Below are 23170 nucleotides of genomic sequence, written 5' to 3' on the forward strand. Positions count from 1 at the left end.
TTCCATACTATTTTATGAAAATTTAGTTTGAAATTTGGTAATTTCACTTTTCTCAACTATAAATATAAATCTATTATGATATATTTTAAGATACAAATATTTAAATTTAATAAAAAACAATCAATATAATTATTTAAAATTAGATATAAATATTAAAAAACACATCAAATTGCAATAAAACAAGACATTCAAACTTATTGATGAGGACAACTTTCCATTTAATTAGTAATGAAGAATACAAAAAACATAAAGTTAGTGCGACTATAAAATGGATATAATAAAATTCAAAACAAGAAATAGAAAGAGAAATAAGAATTAAAAGTAAAAATAGACCAAAAGAGCAATTCATATAAAAAATTTCAGAAGATTTTCAAAGTTTTCATTAAAAAGAAATTTTCTTGTCAAGCACAATAAAAATGAAAATTTAAAAATATTTTACTCAAGTTTAACATTTTATTATTAGGTATATAACTAAAACTAAAAAAGAAAAAAAAGTAAAAATTCGGTATATGGATTGGAATATAGAATTTTCTAATAGTTTTTTCTAATAGTTTTTCGTTTCATATTTCTATATCACTAATTTAAAAAATACATTTCATTTTAAATTCGCCATATTCTAAAATTCCTTTTAAAATTGAAATTCGATTTAGATTGGTGTATTCCAAATCAATGTATACCCCTACTTCTGTTAGTTATGTCTCATATCTATTGAGAAGAATTTACCGTTTATTTATGGATTCAGAAAATGAGAGAAATAAAGGGCATTCTATAATTAATGATCTTGGTCTTGTAACTTTTTCTTTTTTGATAATTGTAAAGTTTGATGTTTAAATTTTTTTTTTTTAATTTTCTATTTTAATAACTGATGAAATAATTATTTTTTCTTTTTTTAATTTTGGCAATTGATGTTGTGAAATTAATTTTTAATTGCAATAATAGCATTGCCCTGTGTCGTTAGAATAATATTGACAATGTCAGTGGATCCAATTAAGGGAAGAGTAAGTCACATCAAAAATAAAAATTTTAAAAATAGAATACCAAAATGGCATAGTATTGGCTTGATCGAATTAAAATGGAAAAATAATCTTATATGATGTCGTTTGAACATCTTTCCACATAGGCAAGCCTAATTTGAGTTTGATATTAATAGATAGTGTTAGGGCCCGGCAATAAAATTACGAGAATAATAACACAGTGAAAAAATAGAAATATGACACACAGATATTTACGTGGTTCACCCTTTAACTGTTTAAGGCTACGTCTACGAGACAAAAACCGAATATTTCTTCTACTGTTAAAAATAGTAGGCTTACAAAGAGAGTGATACAAAATAGTGGCGCTCAAAAGTGTTTTCCAAAAACACTCCAAATTATGTTCACTATTTTCTTTACCCTGAGTTTTAGAACTCTTTCTAAAACTCAAACTCTCTAAATCTTTCTTTCTGTCGCTCTGCTTGGTGTGTTGAAACTCTAGCACCATCTCCTATTTATAGGAGAGGTGGAAGCCTGATTAGGAGAGGTGGTGTAATACCCCGAATTCTTATTTTCGAAACTTTTGAATTTTTATTAAATCAAAAATCAGAAATTTTAATCATGTGGACTGCAAGTATAAAATAGCCTCAATTCAAGCCCAAGTTTACGAAGTTGGGCTCAAGCCCAAAACACATTATCGAAATTTATCAAAAAAAAAAAAAAAAAAAATGTATATATATATATATATATATATATATATATATATATATATATATATATATATATATGATTATTAATATTAACATTAAGTAAATTGAAGGAATGTTATAGAACCTAACTAAAATAATCAAAATAAATTAAACCGGACCTAAAAATCAATTTAATTTGTCGAGAACCACACGAAGGATCCGAAAATCGATTGGAAAACTCGAAAAACCAAACGAAATGAGACCAAATCACTGAATCAGACCGAACCGGTTCGAATCGAACCGGATCGGCCCACTTTTCTTTTCTTTTTCTTTCTTTTTCTTTTCTTTTCTTTTCTTCCTTCTCCTTCTCCAGTAGCGTGGCCTCCTCCTCCTCCTCCTCCTTCCTCTCCTTCGATCTCCTTCCTCCGGCCACCAAATTCAGCAAATGAATACTCTAAAAATATCTACTCAACGTGAGGAAGAAGATTATAGCTTAGATTTGAACTGAAATTGTGTCTATTTTGAAGGGGAAGAGCTTGAAGTTTTGGACACCTTTTTCCGACGATTCACGCCGTTTCAGGCAAGCCTTGGACACAAGGTGAGTACCAAATGACTCCTCTCTTCTTCCTCTTTCATTTGATGGCCTCCTCGTCGACTGTAATAGCCGGAATCGGAAAACCCAAAATGGGTATCACCGAACCTTTCCGCCCAATTTCCGGCCAACTGGTTCACACCCACCTTGATTTGAACACATATTAGTGATCCTCTCATCGAAACGAATAAAATGATGTATTGTTTGTCAATTTTGGTGAAGGTTAAATTTTCCGGCCACCGTGCACGGTGGCGGCGGCGGCGGTCCGGCGACCGGCCGGCGAGACTTCAAGGGACAGAATGCTCTCCTCTTCGTGCGGAACACGGAAATGAAATTTGATTTTAAATCGGTACACTCTAAAGCTTAATCCGCAATTTTTGAATAAATTCTGAATTAATTAATTAATGAACTTAATTAAGTATTTAAGTAAATTAAATTAAATATTATTAAATAGATTTTATGAATATTAATTATAACTATAAGGTTGGTACAAAAAAAAATATATTCCTAGCTAATAATAAATTTTAGGAATTTTATTAACAAATAAATAGTTATATAACAATTAATTATAATGGATTATGTGAATTAAGTGACCGAATAAATGATGGATATGGCGGACGGGATTAGTGGATATGAATTTGCCCGATGGATGGGCTGTGTGTGTGGATTTGTGAAAATTTGAAAAAAATTTGGATAGTCCAGTTTATAGAGGAAATGCTGTCGAATTTTTAATAAAACACTTAATGAAGAATTAAATTAGTTATTCTTAAGAAGTAGTGACGACGAAAATTTGAGGTATTAAGAAATATTATACAATATTAGAATTATCATTATATAATATTTCTCACCGAATAATTAGAGATTTTATCTGAAGGTTATAAATTAGAATAGTTATTTATATAAATGAGAGAACCTAGATATATATATGCATATATAACAAGTGAATTAAATGACCGGTAGCCAAAATAAATAAACGAATGTGAAATATAAGTTTTTGAATTAAAATTCTTATTTAGAATTTTCTTGTTTATTTTAAAGGCTTATAAAATACAAAATGCGAGGACAAAAGCTGGAAGCATGTGGCTAAAAAGGCAGTCCTTTTAAAGGACAATAAAGAACTGTGAGTAGTGTTAGATAACTAGCATCATCCGCCTGCATTCATGCATTCACGGCTAAATGTTATCATGCATTATTTTGTTGAATTGCCATATTATGATGCACTATTCTTTGATATTAAAAATTGTTTGATTACTTGTGCTATGAATATACTGTGCCTTGTTTGTGTGGAATTGGGATGACGTGGACCACCATGGGTTTGTGAGGACGGTCTGTGATATGGATCCTGAATATGATATGATATGGAATTTGACCGTCGGCCGGGAAAATGGGAGATCGGCGCCCCCGTGTGCACCTGATGATATGGATTATATGGAAAACCACAGGATGGCTTCTTGTTGTTGCGCACCTGATAATCTAGATTTGATTGTAGCCCGCAGGGTGGCCTCCTGTTGTGAGCACTTGATGATCTAGATTGGATGGAGACCACCGGGTTGCCTCCTGTTGGTATGGAAAAGAAAAGAGAGAATGGAAAAACAATGAGAGGACTGGTCAGTGAGGATTAGACCAGTTGGCCGTATGGGGGATCGGCTCCCTGGTGCACATGTATGAGAGGGCGAGCCATGTGTGAGGACGGCTCGCTGGGGATTCAGGTGGTGCCATTGACTAATTTCCACGTGATGTGATTATATGAAGGTGATAATACTTGTGATTGCTGTTGTATTGCCATTTGTGTGACAAAGTGCATGATCATATAATTAAACGGTAACCGGATAAAAATATTTTAGCATCTGTGTGATTGTGTGGGGTGAGAGGGTTATCTAACCCTACTCATTGAGTTTGGCGCTCATCCCTGCCTACTATTTTTTTCAGGTAATAGAAAGAAAGGAAAGCCCTATGGAGTTGAGACACTTATTGTAGAAGATTGTTAATGATAGAAATAACGATGTGAATGTAAAGGTAGAGTTCCGCAATTGTATTCCAGTTGGGTTGTAAACAAATAGTAAAAGTCCATATTAAGTATATGAACTGCATTATGGATGCATATGTATAAAATGTTAATGGGCCTGAATCCATAATTATGAATAGAAAGTGAGATTTAAATAAGTTAGGCTTACTACGGGCTTCGGGGGCCTTAAGCCCACCCAGGTCCTAGTGCCGGTCCGGTCCATGGAAATGGGTCGTGACAAAGTTGGTATCAGAGCATAAGTCGGGCCTTAGGAATCAATTGCGGAACATAGGAAATTAAATAGAGAGCTCCTATGTTGGGATCGGCCGTAACCAACAAAGGAGGTGTAGTCTGGATTGAATTCCATTTTAGTGCCGGTGGACGCATCGTGCACGAGGATGGAAGGAAATCTATATGAAACTTAGGATGAGAATTAAATGTATATAAGTAATAGTAAATCATAAAAAGGTCCGGGTAACTGACGTTTATAAAATAAACATTTCGAGTTTTGCTAAATCCCCTCCATCTATTTTGAAGCAGAAGATCAGTTGGAAATTGGTGTAATGGCCTGATCACCCATTACACCATGATTCGACAAGAGACACTGCTTCAAAAAAGAAAAAAAAAAAAAAAATTGAAATTATTTAGAAAAGAATTCGGAGTTTTAAAGACAATAAGAAAGTAAATTTATTTGAACTATGATTTGAGAAACATGTTTTATTATTTGCTTATTGGAAATTGTTTTGAAGTTGCAATTAATTGCTTGGTTTTATTGTTTTGTCGGCATGTCAAAAAAAAAAAAAATTTATCTGATTTTAGAATTTAAATTATTTACAATGATTGCATGTTTGATTTATTTTATCATATTGTCTATCCCGAGGACTAAATTAGGCCTATAGAAATTAATATTGATAAATTAATAATAAATGGTATAGAATATGAATTTGAATTAAAATTTCAATTAAGATATAGATTAAATTCTAGAAATGTTACTGTTAGGGGATAAAAAGTGAAAATTGTAATGTACATTAAATTAAGGGTTAGCAAAAGAAGGATTTAGAACAAATAGTCATACTAGACAAGAAATCCTCAATTAACCAAGCGAAACTTAAGGATGTAAAGAGAAAATTTGTAACTTACTTAAGCATAACATTAAGGAGGATAGAGACTTATTGGAAAAATTAAATAGAGTTAGACGTGGAAATAATAATTTGTGTCTTAAAAAGTATTGATTGAGGTGAATTTCGATATATAGAATTTAAATAGAGCAATGAAATTAAAATAAAAGACAAAGGTAAACTAATTATGTTATTAAATATGAAGAAAATAATTTTTAACTGGATAGGTCATATTGAGGTGAGGCAGAATATAATAAGGAAATGGGTAAAACTTCCTTTGCACAACTAGTATGAAGGGTAAGATTTTGGGTGTTTTAATATAGAATTAAAAGTAAAATTGGTTGGTAAATAATTGGGCAAAAGTTTGAATCAAAAATTTGATTAATATGGAAAAGATTGACTAATAGTTAATAGAAGTAATTACAAGCCATGAAATAATTATGAATCTTTTATAATAAAATGAGCAATTAGATTGAATCGATAATAGACTTATGGAACTAATGTGTAACTAAGGGATAGTTGGTATAATCTAAAATTTTATAAGGTGAAAGTGTAGTAAGTGTATTAGATATTATATAATTAAGATCCTAGCACATGTAGGATGCTTAAAGGGCTAGACTAAGTTCATAAATCTATTATAATAAAATGAATGTAGAAGATGATGAATAATGGGGAATGAATGGGGAAAGGAACGTGGATGCTGTAGGAAGCTTAATAAATTAAGGAAATTGGATGTATCTAGGTAGAGAGTTATGTAGAAAGGACTAATACCATTTATTAATCTAAGGTAATGATAAGAAACGTGTATAAAACCTGCTTTAAAGAATTAAGTACAAATTTAGATCGAGGTGCTAAAATAAAATAAAATAAAAGTTAATAAATTTGGAACAGAATAAAGGTCAAAGATAACTCATAATGATGAAGTAGAGATAAAAAAAAAAAAAAAAAATTTAGAATAAGAAATTCAAGAAATAATGACCTTACGACGGAATTAAATTTTGTGTAGAATAACGGTTACACGCCATAGATTCATGTACCCAGCATTAAACTCTTTCAGGGATAGGACTTAAATGAGGTTGGGTACACTAAGGAGACATGAATGATAAAAGAAAGATTAAAATGAATCAAACAGCTAAAGAACTTGGATAGAACTAGGGGGATGTTAAATAATAGAAAAGCCAATGATGATCAATTAATTTATCTACTGTGAAATACTAGAATAAATAATTAGAAACAAATTGGGAAAGAAGTAAAATTCAGATGTAAGAAATATACATATATATATATATATATAAAAAAAAATGATGATAAAATAAGTAACGAAATAAATAAAGATAAAATAATAATATAAATATAAATATAAATATAAATATAAATCACTACTGAAAATAACTTTTGGGAAAATTTAAGGTGTGGACCAGTCTACTTGAGAGACTAGTAATAGCGAAAGGAATAGTAATGATGGAGATTAGAATATTCTTGGTTTAAGAGGATCATTTAGGGATGAAATATGTAACAGTAGACTGGAACTAGATGATTTAAGGATTGTCCTCGTGGAGATAGACAATTCATTTTTGTTAAATACCAAAAGGTTTTAGAAAATACAATGAGTGTTGATTTTCAAACTTTATAAAAATATTTTTTTATACCACGATTGAGACTGGTTTAAAATAAAAGTAAATGCAAATTTCTATTAAAAGAATTTCAAGGTTTTGTGTGAGTGACATGCCGATGTTTTAAAAGTTGGAAAGGAAAATTATTTTGAAAGTTTTTAAATAGTCAGTTACCCATAGGATGGTCAACCTAGGCTGTAGTTGTCAACTCATTAGTCGAATTTTGAATAAACAATTAATCTAATAATTTATAACGGTGAAACAATGTATAGTGGAAATATGAATAAATGAGGACTCTTAAGTTACTCAAAAATCTTTAGTAGACACATTTGATGAAATGCCTGATATGAGATAATTAGTGTTGTAGACTATTATTATAAATGAACTCATTAAAATGGAAATTTTCTCAAGAATAAGAAATACAAATCAAGAAAACTTAGAAATAGATACATTTAGAATTGAAAATTTTAGTACTATACCTTTTTAACTGTAGTAAATTGTGACAAATCAGAACTAAAGAGATTTGATGTGAAAATTTAAATTTTCTCGTAATTTATGAGATCATAAGAAAAGTATTTAACTCTAGAGGATATTTTGGAGTTCAATGGAAATATGTGGCAATTAATTTCTTCAGGCTTTTCAATAAGTATAACAATTAATAAATTTAAATCCTTACAGAAAAGAGAATAAAAGAAGCTAGTGAAGTGAATCGTAAGGTAATGGATAAAAATTTTGACATGTCAGCGAAAGGAGGAAGGACCAGAACTCAGTCGAGGTCTAGATAATAATACCAGGTGGCAGTGTGCTAACCTGAGAAACTAGAAATGATAAGGTTACATGGATAAATTTAAGGAAATCATAAATACCTTGCTAGACATAAATAAGTAAGGATGAGATAAATAAATTGATACTATATTTTAAAACTTGGATGGAAAAATTTAACGATTAGCTTAAGTATTATAAGGGCTAATTAGGGCCTTGCTATCATTTCATAATTAAGGCATAAATTGAACTTTCATATGGAAACGAATAAATTATTTAGTTGACGCAGAGTTGGGTGAAAGAAATTGAGTTATTGATGTTTTCTTAATTGGTGTGATGTTGAAATTGTAAGAAAGCGTTAGATCGGGACTTAAGAAAATAATAAAGATTAGATTGAAACAATAGTAATCGGATAAGTCGTGAAAAAAAAAAAAAAAAAAAAAAAATCTTAAAATTTTGGATTATAGTAATAGTTTTTCAACTTTGATTAAGCAAATATTTAGTCATAACATATGTAAATTAAATAAATCAAGTTTTATAATAAATAAATTAAATTTCAAATTTATTTTACATTATATATTTGGATTTCATAAAGGAATGCGTAATAAAATTTAATTTTCAAATGAAATTAAATAATCTTGGGGAACATAGATATATATATTAAGCATTTTATTGAAAAACTCGATTAATTATAAGATTTTTATTTAAAGAACGATTTTCTAAAGATTCCAATAGCCGAACGATGATAGTATTGAAGATTAATGTAATAAAACTCCTTATAAGCTACAGCTAGGTGGTACTATGTAGCTTGAACGAAATTTTATTCTAAATATGATAATTGGCTGTAGAAGTACAACCCGAATACCCCATTCACTGCCTTTCCTCGATCTGTATTTTCGCTTTTGAGCTGTCTCCTTGGTAGTGGAAGCAATTTCTTGTGACTTTAAAATTCCCCATGCATCCATTCTTATTCTTTCCCACTAGATTCAATTCGAGGACGAATTGTCTTAAGGGGGGGAGATTGTAATACCCCGAATTCTTATTTTCGAAACTTTTGAATTTTTATTAAATCAAAAATCAGAAATTTTAATCATGTGGACTGCAAGTATAAAATAGCCTCAATTCAAGCCCAAGTTTACGAAGTTGGGCTCAAGCCCAAAACACATTATCGAAATTTATCAAAAAAAAAAAAAAAAAAAATGTATATATATATATATATATATATATATATATATATATATATATATATGATTATTAATATTAACATTAAGTAAATTGAAGGAATGTTATAGAACCTAACTAAAATAATCAAAATAAATTAAACCGGACCTAAAAATCAATTTAATTTGTCGAGAACCACACGAAGGATCCGAAAATCGATTGGAAAACTCGAAAAACCAAACGAAATGAGACCAAATCACTGAATCAGACCGAACCGGTTCGAATCGAACCGGATCGGCCCACTTTTCTTTTCTTTTTCTTTCTTTTTCTTTTCTTTTCTTTTCTTCCTTCTCCTTCTCCAGTAGCGTGGCCTCCTCCTCCTCCTCCTCCTTCCTCTCCTTCGATCTCCTTCCTCCGGCCACCAAATTCAGCAAATGAATACTCTAAAAATATCTACTCAACGTGAGGAAGAAGATTATAGCTTAGATTTGAACTGAAATTGTGTCTATTTTGAAGGGGAAGAGCTTGAAGTTTTGGACACCTTTTTCCGACGATTCACGCCGTTTCAGGCAAGCCTTGGACACAAGGTGAGTACCAAATGACTCCTCTCTTCTTCCTCTTTCATTTGATGGCCTCCTCGTCGACTGTAATAGCCGGAATCGGAAAACCCAAAATGGGTATCACCGAACCTTTCCGCCCAATTTCCGGCCAACTGGTTCACACCCACCTTGATTTGAACACATATTAGTGATCCTCTCATCGAAACGAATAAAATGATGTATTGTTTGTCAATTTTGGTGAAGGTTAAATTTTCCGGCCACCGTGCACGGTGGCGGCGGCGGCGGTCCGGCGACCGGCCGGCGAGACTTCAAGGGACAGAATGCTCTCCTCTTCGTGCGGAACACGGAAATGAAATTTGATTTTAAATCGGTACACTCTAAAGCTTAATCCGCAATTTTTGAATAAATTCTGAATTAATTAATTAATGAACTTAATTAAGTATTTAAGTAAATTAAATTAAATATTATTAAATAGATTTTATGAATATTAATTATAACTATAAGGTTGGTACAAAAAAAAATATATTCCTAGCTAATAATAAATTTTAGGAATTTTATTAACAAATAAATAGTTATATAACAATTAATTATAATGGATTATGTGAATTAAGTGACCGAATAAATGATGGATATGGCGGACGGGATTAGTGGATATGAATTTGCCCGATGGATGGGCTGTGTGTGTGGATTTGTGAAAATTTGAAAAAAATTTGGATAGTCCAGTTTATAGAGGAAATGCTGTCGAATTTTTAATAAAACACTTAATGAAGAATTAAATTAGTTATTCTTAAGAAGTAGTGACGACGAAAATTTGAGGTATTAAGAAATATTATACAATATTAGAATTATCATTATATAATATTTCTCACCGAATAATTAGAGATTTTATCTGAAGGTTATAAATTAGAATAGTTATTTATATAAATGAGAGAACCTAGATATATATATGCATATATAACAAGTGAATTAAATGACCGGTAGCCAAAATAAATAAACGAATGTGAAATATAAGTTTTTGAATTAAAATTCTTATTTAGAATTTTCTTGTTTATTTTAAAGGCTTATAAAATACAAAATGCGAGGACAAAAGCTGGAAGCATGTGGCTAAAAAGGCAGTCCTTTTAAAGGACAATAAAGAACTGTGAGTAGTGTTAGATAACTAGCATCATCCGCCTGCATTCATGCATTCACGGCTAAATGTTATCATGCATTATTTTGTTGAATTGCCATATTATGATGCACTATTCTTTGATATTAAAAATTGTTTGATTACTTGTGCTATGAATATACTGTGCCTTGTTTGTGTGGAATTGGGATGACGTGGACCACCATGGGTTTGTGAGGACGGTCTGTGATATGGATCCTGAATATGATATGATATGGAATTTGACCGTCGGCCGGGAAAATGGGAGATCGGCGCCCCCGTGTGCACCTGATGATATGGATTATATGGAAAACCACAAGATGGCTTCTTGTTGTTGCGCACCTGATAATCTAGATTTGATTGTAGCCCGCAGGGTGGCCTCCTGTTGTGAGCACTTGATGATCTAGATTGGATGGAGACCACCGGGTTGCCTCCTGTTGGTATGGAAAAGAAAAGAGAGAATGGAAAAACAATGAGAGGACTGGTCAGTGAGGATTAGACCAGTTGGCCGTATGGGGGATCGGCTCCCTGGTGCACATGTATGAGAGGGCGAGCCATGTGTGAGGACGGCTCGCTGGGGATTCAGGTGGTGCCATTGACTAATTTCCACGTGATGTGATTATATGAAGGTGATAATACTTGTGATTGCTGTTGTATTGCCATTTGTGTGACAAAGTGCATGATCATATAATTAAACGGTAACCGGATAAAAATATTTTAGCATCTGTGTGATTGTGTGGGGTGAGAGGGTTATCTAACCCTACTCATTGAGTTTGGCGCTCATCCCTGCCTACTATTTTTTTCAGGTAATAGAAAGAAAGGAAAGCCCTATGGAGTTGAGACACTTATTGTAGAAGATTGTTAATGATAGAAATAACGATGTGAATGTAAAGGTAGAGTTCCGCAATTGTATTCCAGTTGGGTTGTAAACAAATAGTAAAAGTCCATATTAAGTATATGAACTGCATTATGGATGCATATGTATAAAATGTTAATGGGCCTGAATCCATAATTATGAATAGAAAGTGAGATTTAAATAAGTTAGGCTTACTACGGGCTTCGGGGGCCTTAAGCCCACCCAGGTCCTAGTGCCGGTCCGGTCCATGGAAATGGGTCGTGACAGGTGGATGCGTGATTAACGCGTCCACCTACCAACGGATCACCTACCAAAGAAATTTCTCCAATTTTCTTCTTTCTTTTTTTTTTTTTTCAACTACGTGTGGTTGATCACCTACCATCTTTTATTTTCAACAAAGTGTGGGTCCCACTGAGTGGGCACCGCACAACAAATCTCCCCCTGCACACTCAAGTGAGGACATTAGCCATACCGACTATCTTTCTGCAAGTGACAAGTTTCTCCGTAGGTAAAGCTTTAGTCATCATATCAGCGCCATTATTATCAGTGTGAATCTTTTCAATCTGAAATAACTTCATCTCCAGCGCATCACGTATCCAATGATACCTCACATCAATGTGCTTTGACCTTGAATGAAAGGTCGAATTCTTGCTGAGATGTATCGCGCTTTGACTATCACATAGCAGAATGTACTTCTCTTGTTCTATATCCAATTCTTTTAGGAATTTCTTCATCCACAAGAGTTCTTTGCTAGCTTCTGTAATGGCGATATATTCCGCCTCAGTGGATGAGAGTGCAACACATTTTTGTAATTTCGATTAATAAGAAACTGCTACTCCTGCAAAGTTCATTAGATATCCAGAAGTTGATTTGCGCGAATCAACATCACCACCCATATCTGCATCTGTGTAACCATCTAGCACAGGTCTATTATCACCAAAACATAAGCAGATTTTGGAAGTGCCCTTAAGATACCTGAGAATCCACTTTACCACATTCCAGTGTTCTTTACCTGGATTTGAAAGAAATCGGCTAACAACACCAACAGCATGAGCAATATCTGGTCTTGTGCATACCATGGCGTACATCAAGCTGCCAACGGCGGATGCATAAGGAATCTTCTTCAGTTCTTCTTTTTCTTTTTCACTTGAAGGACATTGACTAAGACTTAATTTGAAATGACCTGCAAGTGGAGTACAAACTGGTTTCGCATTGCTCATATTGAATCTACTGAGAATCTTCTCGATGTACTTCTCTTGAGACAGCCACAACTTTCTCTTTTTCCTATCTCTAGAGATCTCCATGCCGAGAATCTGTTTTGCCGATCCCAAATCCTTCATGGCAAAGGATTTTCCAAGCTCCTTTTTCAAGCTCTCAATTTTCTTAGCATCTTGGCCCACAATAAGCATATCATCCACATATAACAAGAGAATAATAAAGTCGCCTTCTACGAACTTCTTCACAAATACACCATGATCAGAAGTAGTTTTTTCATACCCGTGATTTACCATAAAAGAGTCAAACTTTTTGTACCACACTGTCTGGGAGCTTGTTTGAGGCCATACAAGCTTTTCTGCAATTTACACACCAAGTTTTCTTTGCCTTTGACTCTGAACCCTTCTGGCTGCTCCATATAAATTTCCTCCTCTAAGTCACCATGGAGGAAAGCGGTCTTTACATCAAGTTGCTCGATCTCCAAATTTAGGCTAGCTGCTAAACTGAGCACAACTCTAATAAAAGACATCTTGACTACGGGTGAGAAAATTTCTTCAAAATCAACTCCTTTCTTCTGACCGAATCCCTTCACAACTAATCTTGCGTTGTACCTCGGCTGTGAGTTGTTTTGTTCAGTCTTCAACCTGAACACCCATTTGTTCTTCAGTGCCTTCTTACCTTGAGGCAGTTTCACCAGCTCATAAGTTTGGTTCTCATGCAAGGACTCCATCTCATCTTGCATGGCTTTCAACCACTCATTTCTTTTACAATCTTCCATTGCCTACTGGTAGTTCTCTGGTTCTCCCCCTTGAGTCAACAAGTCATACTCATTAGGAGAATATCTCTGGGAAGGTATCCTGCCTCTCGCAGATCTTCTCAATTGAGGCAGTTCTTCTATTTGAGCTGGTTCAGCATCATTCTGAACAGGTTCACCATCATCTTCTTCATCATTTTGTGGTGCTACATGAGGTTCTGCATCAAGTCTAACAGGAAACACATTGATAGACTTTGGCTTTTCATTTTTCTCAAAGTCTTCAATGGTTTGGTCTTCCAGGAATACGACATCTCTGCTTCTGATGAGCTTCTTTTCAACTGGATCCCATAATCTGTACCCAAAATCATCATTTCCATAACCTAAGAAGATACACTGCTTTGACTTCGAATCAAGCTTGGATATTTCATCTTTTGGAACATGAACAAAAGCCCTGCAGCCAAATATTCTAAGATGATCGTAAGAAATATTTTTCCCTGACCACACCTTTTCTGGTACATCTCCGTTGAGGGAGGTTGAAGGTGAAAGGTTGATCAAGTAAACTGCAGTATTCATTGCTTCAGCCCAAAAGGTTTTCGGAAGTTTAGCATGAGAGAGCATACATCGAACCCTTTCAACAATGGTCCTGTTCATTCTCTCTGCAACTCCATTCTGTTGTGGAGTTTTGGGAACTGTCTTCTGAAGTCTGATGCCATGTTCTGAGCAATACTTCTCAAATGGACGTCTGTACTCTCCACCATTATCAGCTCTAACACACTTTAGCTTTCTTCCCGTTTGTCTTTCAACACTAACATGAAAGACTTTAAACATATCTAGCACCTGGTCTTTTGACTTTATTGGTAAAGCCCACACCTTTCTAGAATGATCATCAATAAAGCTGATGTAATATAAACAACCACTCAAGGATTTGTCACCCGTAGAGCAAACATCAGTGTGTACCAATTCTAGAATACCAGGCTTTCTAGAAGGAGAAGGGGATCTTTGAAAGGAAACTCTATGTTGTTTACCAGACAAACAATCAGTGCATATTTTTAGAGGCAAACCTTTCAAAGACAGCATTTTCTTCTTGGTGAGAGTCTCCATTCCTTTCTCACTCAAATGACCAAATCGTTGGTGCCACAACTCAACAGATGAATCTTCAATTGTATTCACCACTCCCGTGCAAACTTTGGCCTGGGTGTAATAGAGGGTGTTGAACTTTCTTCCTCTACCGAACACCAAGTTCCCTTTGGAAAGCTTCCACGTTCTGTTGACAAACAGATTTGCATAGCCCAATTCATCAAGACAATGAATTGAGATCAGATTGAAGTTTGCCGTAGGAGTGTATCTCACATCTTCCAACCAGAGATCATAACCGGCATTGGTTTTGATGCATACTGTTCCAATGCCGTAATTTTTCATATATGTGCCATTCAAAGTCTTGACATGGCCGTAATCTCCGAGGGTAAGTGATGACAAATATTCCTTCTTTGATGAAATATGATAAGAACATGCAGAGTCAATAATCCAAAGAGATTGTTGACTAGTGGAACACTCACTGAGACCAGCATGAGAAATCAAGGCACTATCATCACCAAGTGTGTCAACATCAATAGCTACTGAAGCTACCTCTGTATCGTCTTTTTCCTCATCATTTTCTTTGGCTCGTTCCTTCTTCCACTTTCTGCAGTGCCTTTGGATGTGACCGAGCTTGCCACAATGATAACAAGTGACACCTTTTCTTGACTTGGATCTTCTTCGTGAATTGTCACATTTGTCTGGATTTTGGGGGTATCTGGTTTTGCTTCTCCCCCTCCTTTCTGTAATTGTAAGGAGTGCATCTGAGTTGCTACTCGTACCATTCTCCTTACGTCTGGTTTCTTCATTCAAAATGCTTTCCTTAACAGTGGTTAAGGTCAGATTCCCCTCTGACACATTACTGAGGGTAACAGTCAACGTCTCCCAACTGTCCGGCAAGGAACTCAATAAGAATAGTGCCTGCACCTGGTCGTCAAACACTATTTTTGACGTCGTCAGTTGGTTCACTATTTCTTGAAATTTGCCCAAGTGATCCGAAGCACTTTTGCCATCTCTGTACTTTAGATTTACAAGCTTTTTAATTAAAAAAAGCTTTGTTCTGGGCATTCTTCCGCTCGTACATGTCCTCCAACTTCTTCCAAATTGAATAGGCATCTTTCTCATGAGCGATATGATTTATGACGCTCATTTCAACAGACTGCCTGATGGTTGCGACTGCTTTTCTGTTAATTGACTTCCAATCGCTTTCATTTATTGAAGTTGGTCTGACCCCTTTGTAACAGACTGATTTTTCTTTTAGTGTCGGTAATAGTGATTTACCGGTCTGTGAATAGTACCATCGATCCGGGACTTGGTATTATTTTAGTCCAGAAAAATTACTATGCTTAGTTAATATTTTATTTACTATTTTTGGAGCATGTTTGCATGATTTAGGTGGGTAGAAAATATTTAATAAATATTTTTGGAGAGTTTATATATTAAATGCATAATATTTCTAGTGTGGTATATTAAGAAATAAATGAGGAATTATTTTAGTGGAGTTAATTTAATTAATTGGTGGAGTTAAATAAGAAGTAGAAGAGAATTATTTGAGGAATATTTAGAGCCATTGGATGAGATTACTTAGGACTTGATCTTAGCCACACATTTTGCATGAAATTTGGAAGTCAAATTTGACTTTGGCACTTAAAGTAACACCACAACACTTTTTGTTTTCTTCTCTTCTCTTCTCCACGCTATTTCCATCTTCTTCCTTCTTCTTTCATTTTCTTCATTTTCTTACCTCCAAATTTACCACCAAACTACCTAATTAAACCATAGATTAGTACTTAATCCTTAAGAATTAAGAAGTAGAAGTTGAGTTTGGTGATTAAAAGCAAAGAGAAGTGAAGTTACCATTGAAGCAAGTAAGTTGTGGTTTTTGAGTTTTGTGAATTGTTAAGTAGAATTCATGGTTTAGACATGTTATTGATGCATTAAATCATGCTCCAACTATTTCTTTTGTCAAGTTTTGCTTGTAATGTTGATTTTTTCATGCTTTGAAGAGGTTGGAGACCATCCTCAAAGGGGAAAGAGAAAGCCAAGGAGTAAGGCTTTCCAAGCTTATTCAAGCTTGTTAATAAGGTTAGTGCAATCATAATTTCACTTGTTTAAGTTGTTTTACATGGTTAGGGTTTTGAATATATTTTGGGAACTTTGTATGTTTTGTTAAAATTGCTGAATTTTAATGTGAGATGTGTTCTGCCGTGGGATTGGAACTCATTTTTGACCCCTTTATACTTCCCATTTGTTTCTGACTTCTTCATGAAAGTTGTAGCTCTATTTCTCAGCTTTCCAAAACATATTCTTATGTCTAATTCCAATACTTGTAGCTCAACTTATGATTGAAATACCAAAACTGGTTCTGTTATGATGTCTTACCTGTATATCCGAAATTATTGTCCATTTTGACCACTCAAATGGCAACATAATGTCTTATGTTCTTCATACAAGTTATAGCTTTACTTCTTATCTTTCCAACCCATCCTCTTGTGTCCAAATTGGAGATACATAGCTCACCTTATGGCTGAAACACCCAAACTGACTCTGTTGTGTCGGGCCACATGCATTACTAAATTGAGTGCCCATTTTGACCACTATAATGATAAGATTAGGTTCTGAGTTCTTCATAAAATTTGTTGCCCTGTGTCTTGAGAATTCTATCGTTCTGGATTGGTTTCATTTGAGTGTTTGGTGAAGTAGGAGTTCAAGAAACATTGGACTTGGTTCTGCTGAATCAGGTCTGATCTGTTGGTCTGTGTTCTGAGCTTTTGTTTGTTATCTTACTCTGTGATCTGGGCTGTGGTCCCCTCTGAACATTTGTAGCATTTTTTCTTAGCTTTCTAATGAATCTGATTTCATTCAATTTGGAGACCCATAACTCAAATTATGTGTTAAAAACCCAGCAGAGGTCAAGTTTTGGAAATGCTAAAAAGTTCTTGATTTATGTACTTTTATACTATATTAAGTATATATACATTTATAGTGTTTTGAGTAAAACTTTTGAACTGATGAGTACTAAATGAAGAGGTTTTGATTAAGAATTATTGCTTTTGTGAAAGAATGATTTTTATTTGGGCTCTACTATGCATGATTGAGACGTGGTATGATGAGATGGATTTTGTTATTGTGAAGCTATGATCATATGCTAGGGTTATCAGCCCTTATAAATAGGCGGACGCGCTTATTTGTGTGATGGGGCGGTGCTTTCATAGGCCACGGTGGTGCTTTCATTGGCCATGATTGTGTGATGGGGGTGGTGCTTTCATAGGCCACGGTGGTGCTTTCATAGGCCACGAGTATGTGATGGGGGTGGCGCTAACATAGGCCACGATCAAATCTGCTTATGTTCATTCTGCATGAGTATGAGCCTTAACGAAAAATGAAATTTTATTGTTGCTATAAAAGAATGAAGACATATTTGTATTTATAATCTTCTCATTGCTTTCAAAGTATTTGAATTAAATGAATGCGATTTCTGTATTTATATAGTTGAGTAATTTAAGTTTTGCCTTGGCTATTATTGTTAATTAAATTGTTGGTTATTTAGCACCACTGAGTCTTCCACTCAGCGCGTTGATTTTTATCACGCGCAGGTTAGGAGCGGAGGGTGTTCTTCAAGACCAGAGGACGAGCATCAGAGTAGATATCACATTTTGGGTAGGATATTTTGTAAATGGTGATTTTTGGCATGTATATAAATATTGTGTTGTAAAGGTTGGATATAATAAGTTTGTCATGTATTAAGAGTTATGATTATTTAAGGAAATAACATCTTATTATATTTTTGGTGTATGATGATTATAGATTCCTTGAAAAGAATGTGTTTCGAATATTATTATGTTGATGGATATTTAGAAGTGCTTGTGGTATGTTGTGTTGAATTGGAGTTTTGGGGGTTTGGAGAAAATTGGAAGTGTGTATATTTTTTTTGTGTGGCAAGTTAATTTTTAGGGGAAACTCTTGCGAAATTTTCATAGGAATTTCCTTAAACATTATTTTTGTAAAAAAAAAACAAAAAAAAAAAAAACAAAATGTTAATTACTTGCCTCCTTATGAAAATTTAACCACTTCTAATTTGTGATCTAGCTTTTATAGTGACATAAGATGGTGCTCCGGCACCGATTGTGGCATCCACCGTCTGGTTCTCCGGGATTGGTCGGTGGGTGTTACACCCTTTCAACTCAATTGTTTCAAAAAGATCTTTGCAGCATAGAAGGTCTTCCATTAATATCTTCCATACTGCATAGTTTGATAAGTTGAGTCTAACCATTGTGCTTGTTGTTCTGTCGTCCATTTTTGACTTGTGCAGAATATTAACACCAACAGAAACCGTATACATAAATAGTAATATACGTGAATAATGACTGTATGCCTGAATAGTAATAGTATACGTAAACAGTACCTGTATTCGTAGATAGTAACTGTATACGTGAATAGTTCTATGCGTGAATAGTGCTGGGTTTACTTGAAACGAAGCATCAGTAACGCCAATAGTACTGTTCACCATCAACTTTGAGTTACTATTTTACTATTCATCACTAAGTCGATTCTGCAACGTCTTTTCGAACGGACTGCACCAATGGACTCGGCGTAATTTTCTCGTCGTCGTGGTATATTTATTCTCAAAATATATCCACGGATCCGGTAAACCTTCGGCTCTGATACCACTTGTTAGGGCCCGACAATAAAATTACGAGAATAATAACACAGCGGAAAAATAGAAATATGACACACAGATATTTACGTGGTTGACCCTTTAACTGTTTAGGGCTACGTCCACGGGACAAAAACCGAATATTTCTTCTACTATTAAAAATAGTAGGCTTACAAAGAGAGTGATACAAAATAGTGGCGCTCAAAAGTGTTTCTCAAAAATACCCCAAATTATCTTCACTATTTTCTCTACCCTGAGTTTTCGAACCCTTTCTAAAACTCAAACTCTCTAAATCTTTCTTTTTGTCGCTCTGCTTGGTGTGTTGAATCTCTAGCACCATCTCCTATTTATAGGAGAGGTGGAAGCCTGATTAGGAGAGGTGTTATTAACGCATCCACCTCCCAACGGATCACCTACCAAAGAAATTTCTCCAATTTTCTTCTTTCTTTTTTTTTTTTTTCAACTACGTGTGGTTGATCACCTACCATCTTTTATTTTCAACAAAGTGTGGGTCCCACTGAGTGGGCACCGCACAACAAATAGCAACTCTCCCTTCTGTCTTTGACGCTAAAGTACCAGCCAAGCTAAAGGCCAAGATTGAGGCTTCCGTTAAGCCCAAGGGCAAGGTTGTGACTAAACAAAACCCTAACCTATTGTATTTAACAGTTACAAGGCCAGATCTCATGTTTGCTACAAGTATTCTTTCAAGATTTATGCAGTCACCAGTTCAGGTGCATTTGGGAGTTGCTAAACATGTATTAAGATACATTAAGGGGACAACAGACTATGGCTTATGGTATACAAGTGTTGAAGATGGAAAATCAATTGGCTATTGTGACAATGATTGGGCTGGTTGACTAGAGAAGACATGAAGAGCACTGCAGGGTATGTTTTTTCATTGGGATCAGGGGTATTTCATGGATGTCAAAGAAGTAAGATATCGTGGCATAATCAACTGCTGAAGCAAAGTATGTAGCCTCAGCTGCAGCAGCAAATCAATCAATTTGGCTCAGGAAAATTTTATCAGATCTTCATCAAATTTAGAGAAATGCTACTGTGGTGTATGTTGATAATCAATCAGCTATTTCCACAATAAAGAATCCAGATCATCATGGTAGAACTAAGCATATAAATGTGAGGTTCCATACTATAAGGCAAGCAGAAAAAGAAGGTTAAGTGTAGTTGGCTCATTGTAGATCAGAAGAACATATGACTGATATTAAGGGTGGCCATATTACGGTTTCGGGAACCGGAACAGTCGCTTCGAACCGGTCCGAAACCATAATCGAAACCGGTCCGAACCGAAATCGAAACCGGAGATTTTCGGTTCGGTTCCGGTTCCAGATTTGTGGAACCGCAAATCGGCGGTTCCACAAAATTAGTCGGAACCGGATTGGAACCGCTGGTTCTCCGGTCGGTTAGAACCGTCGGTTCGAACCGGCGGTTCTAGCCGTTAGAAACTGTCAGTTTTATTGTTTTTTTTTTTTTAAATTTTGTTGTGAAATCTCAAACTTTTTTAAACAAAAAATAAATTCAATTGAAGAATTTTTTAAAAAAAAATAATTAAGTTCAAGTTTTTTAAAAAATAAATTTAATTGAACCATTTTTTAATTTTTTAGGTGTATTTTTTTTACAAATAACTTTCACAAATTTATTAAATTTTGAAAACCGGTCTTCAAAATTTAAAATTTAAAAATATGCAATTTTTCTGAAAATCGATCGGAACCGTCGGTTTTGACACCGTACCGGAACCAGAACCGTTTGGTTCCAAACCGGACCCGGAAATTTTCGATTTGGTTTCGATTCCAGTTTTTTTGGAACCAGAACTGCCGGTTCCGGAACCGTGGCCACCCCTAACTGATATAATGGTTAAGCCTCTATCAAGAGGAAAATTTTTGTTTCTAAGGGCAACACTAGGAGTCTTAAAGAAAAATCTTAAGGGCAACATTCAGCCCATATAACTATGCAAACAAATCTCATAATTATATTATATCTCGGCCTAAATTTAACATCTTAAACATTTCACAGATCGAGCCCAATTTACAATAGATCTCTTTTATAATATGGGCTCACAGAATTATTTCTTCTATATTAATACACGACTAAAAGTTTATAAATTCTACAACTGCGGAGTTCACAAGCAGATAGATTCTTGTACATATGGCTACATAATTTAAATAATTGCTAACTCTAAAATTTATTTTCTAGCTTTGCGAGGAAAGAGACAGAGCTTTAACTGGGTTTAGAAGAATCTACTTCCTGAAAGGTTAAACAAAAGACATGTGAGTTTATTAATGAATAATAGTTATTGCACAACACATGCATTCACACAAACGTGCAAATGTATTAATCTAATCATCCGGCTAGTTATATGCTTACCCAAACAGCCACACAAATGGCATCACAACAGCACTCACAATTATTAACATCTTCACATAATCACATCACGTGGAAATTAGTCAGTGGCATCACCGAAACCCCCAATGAGCCATTCTCCCATATGGCCCATCCTCTCATGACGTGTGCAGCAGGGAGCCGATCCCCCGTACATGGCCGACCGGTCTAATCCTCACTTGACCAGCCCTCTCATTGTTTTTCCATTCTCTCTTTTCTTTTCCATACCAACAGGAGGCCACCCTGTGTTTTATCCATATTATCCATATCATATCATCAGGTGCACACGGGGGCGCCGATCTCCCATACAGCCAACGGTCTCGTAGACCGCCCTCACAAACCCATGGTGACCCACTTCATCCCAACTCCACACATACAAGGCATAGCATCATCACAACACAATTAATTAAGTATTGCAATTACATGTAAGCATAGCAAACAATTAATTAAAGTGATGCAAATACACAAGTAGACATTCATAGTTAATTATAATTAAATAGAGAAACAGTAATCAACAACATATTATTATAATAATTGATCCATCGAAAATAAATAATAATAATAATAATAAAATAATTAGAAAACTTTATTTATTATGTATTAAGTTAAAGAGTTAATCTAATAAATCAATTAATTTAATTATTGATTAAGACTAACCTAGGTTCTATCGAAATCGGCAGAATCTCCCCTAAAATTTGATCAAATCATAATTCAATAACAAATTTTCAAAGTCCATCCATCGGGCAATTCACATCAACTCATCCCATCCGCCATAACCATAATTATTTATTTAATCTCTTACTCAATTCACACAGCCCATTCATCGGGCAGTCAATCCAAATACCCATCCTCTTTAGGCTACATACGTCATTCATCACACACACACACACACACATATGCACTTAGTAACTCCAAACCAACTAATCAATAAGTCATAATAGCCTTCGAGCATATTTCAATGATATTATTAAGTATTCTATACCTAATTACCAAATAACTATACATTTTTATAATAAAACTTGATTCGCCATGTCAACCCTTTTCTACATTTCTTTTATTTTCTTCTCAAAAAAAAAAAAAAAGAATTACTACTACTTAGTTTTTGTTTATATTCAATACACTAATCAAATTTATATTTTCAAAATTTAATTATATAGCTCAAAATACAAATTAGACTATTCTTAATCAAACTATTCTATACTAATCAAACTAATGAAAATAGAAATCAAACTAATCAAAATACAAATCAAACTATTCTATACAAATTAAACTATTCTATACTAATCAAACCACAATACAAAATTTAATTATATAGCTTTTAAGATTTACAAATTATAAAATAATCAAACCAATATTCACAGAAAAATAAAACAAAATAATCACAATACTAATATATATAATCACTAAAATTTACTAAAAATAACATCAAAATTTCAGAAAATAACCACAATACTAATCAAACCAATCAACCAATATAATCACACACTAATATAATCAAACCAATATTTACAGAAAAATAAAACAAAATAATCACAATACTAATTAATATAATCACAAAAATTTACTAAAAATAACACCAAAATTTCACAAAATAACCACAATACT

General features: G+C 34.1%; 1 long non-coding RNA gene across 2 annotated transcripts; it reads left to right on the forward strand.

The window, feature by feature from the left end:
- The first annotated feature begins 1798 nt into the window (after positions 1 to 1798).
- On the forward strand, positions 1799 to 18309 carry LOC149497757 (uncharacterized). 2 transcript variants are annotated; one of them, XR_016319977.1, is made up of 8 exons: positions 1799 to 2258; positions 2475 to 2601; positions 3291 to 3372; positions 4182 to 9498; positions 9715 to 9841; positions 10531 to 10612; positions 11422 to 16599; positions 18065 to 18309. It is a non-coding gene; the product is annotated as an uncharacterized LOC149497757 (long non-coding RNA). The 2 variants fall into 2 exon arrangements; XR_016319976.1 differs by having other exon boundaries at positions 18111 to 18309.
- The last annotated feature ends 4861 nt before the right edge of the window (positions 18310 to 23170 follow it).

Source organism: Jatropha curcas, chromosome 3, assembly GCF_041381405.1.
Source record: "Jatropha curcas cultivar XTBG-Jc1 chromosome 3, XTBG_Jcur_1.0, whole genome shotgun sequence".
Taxonomy (NCBI): domain Eukaryota; kingdom Viridiplantae; phylum Streptophyta; class Magnoliopsida; order Malpighiales; family Euphorbiaceae; genus Jatropha; species Jatropha curcas.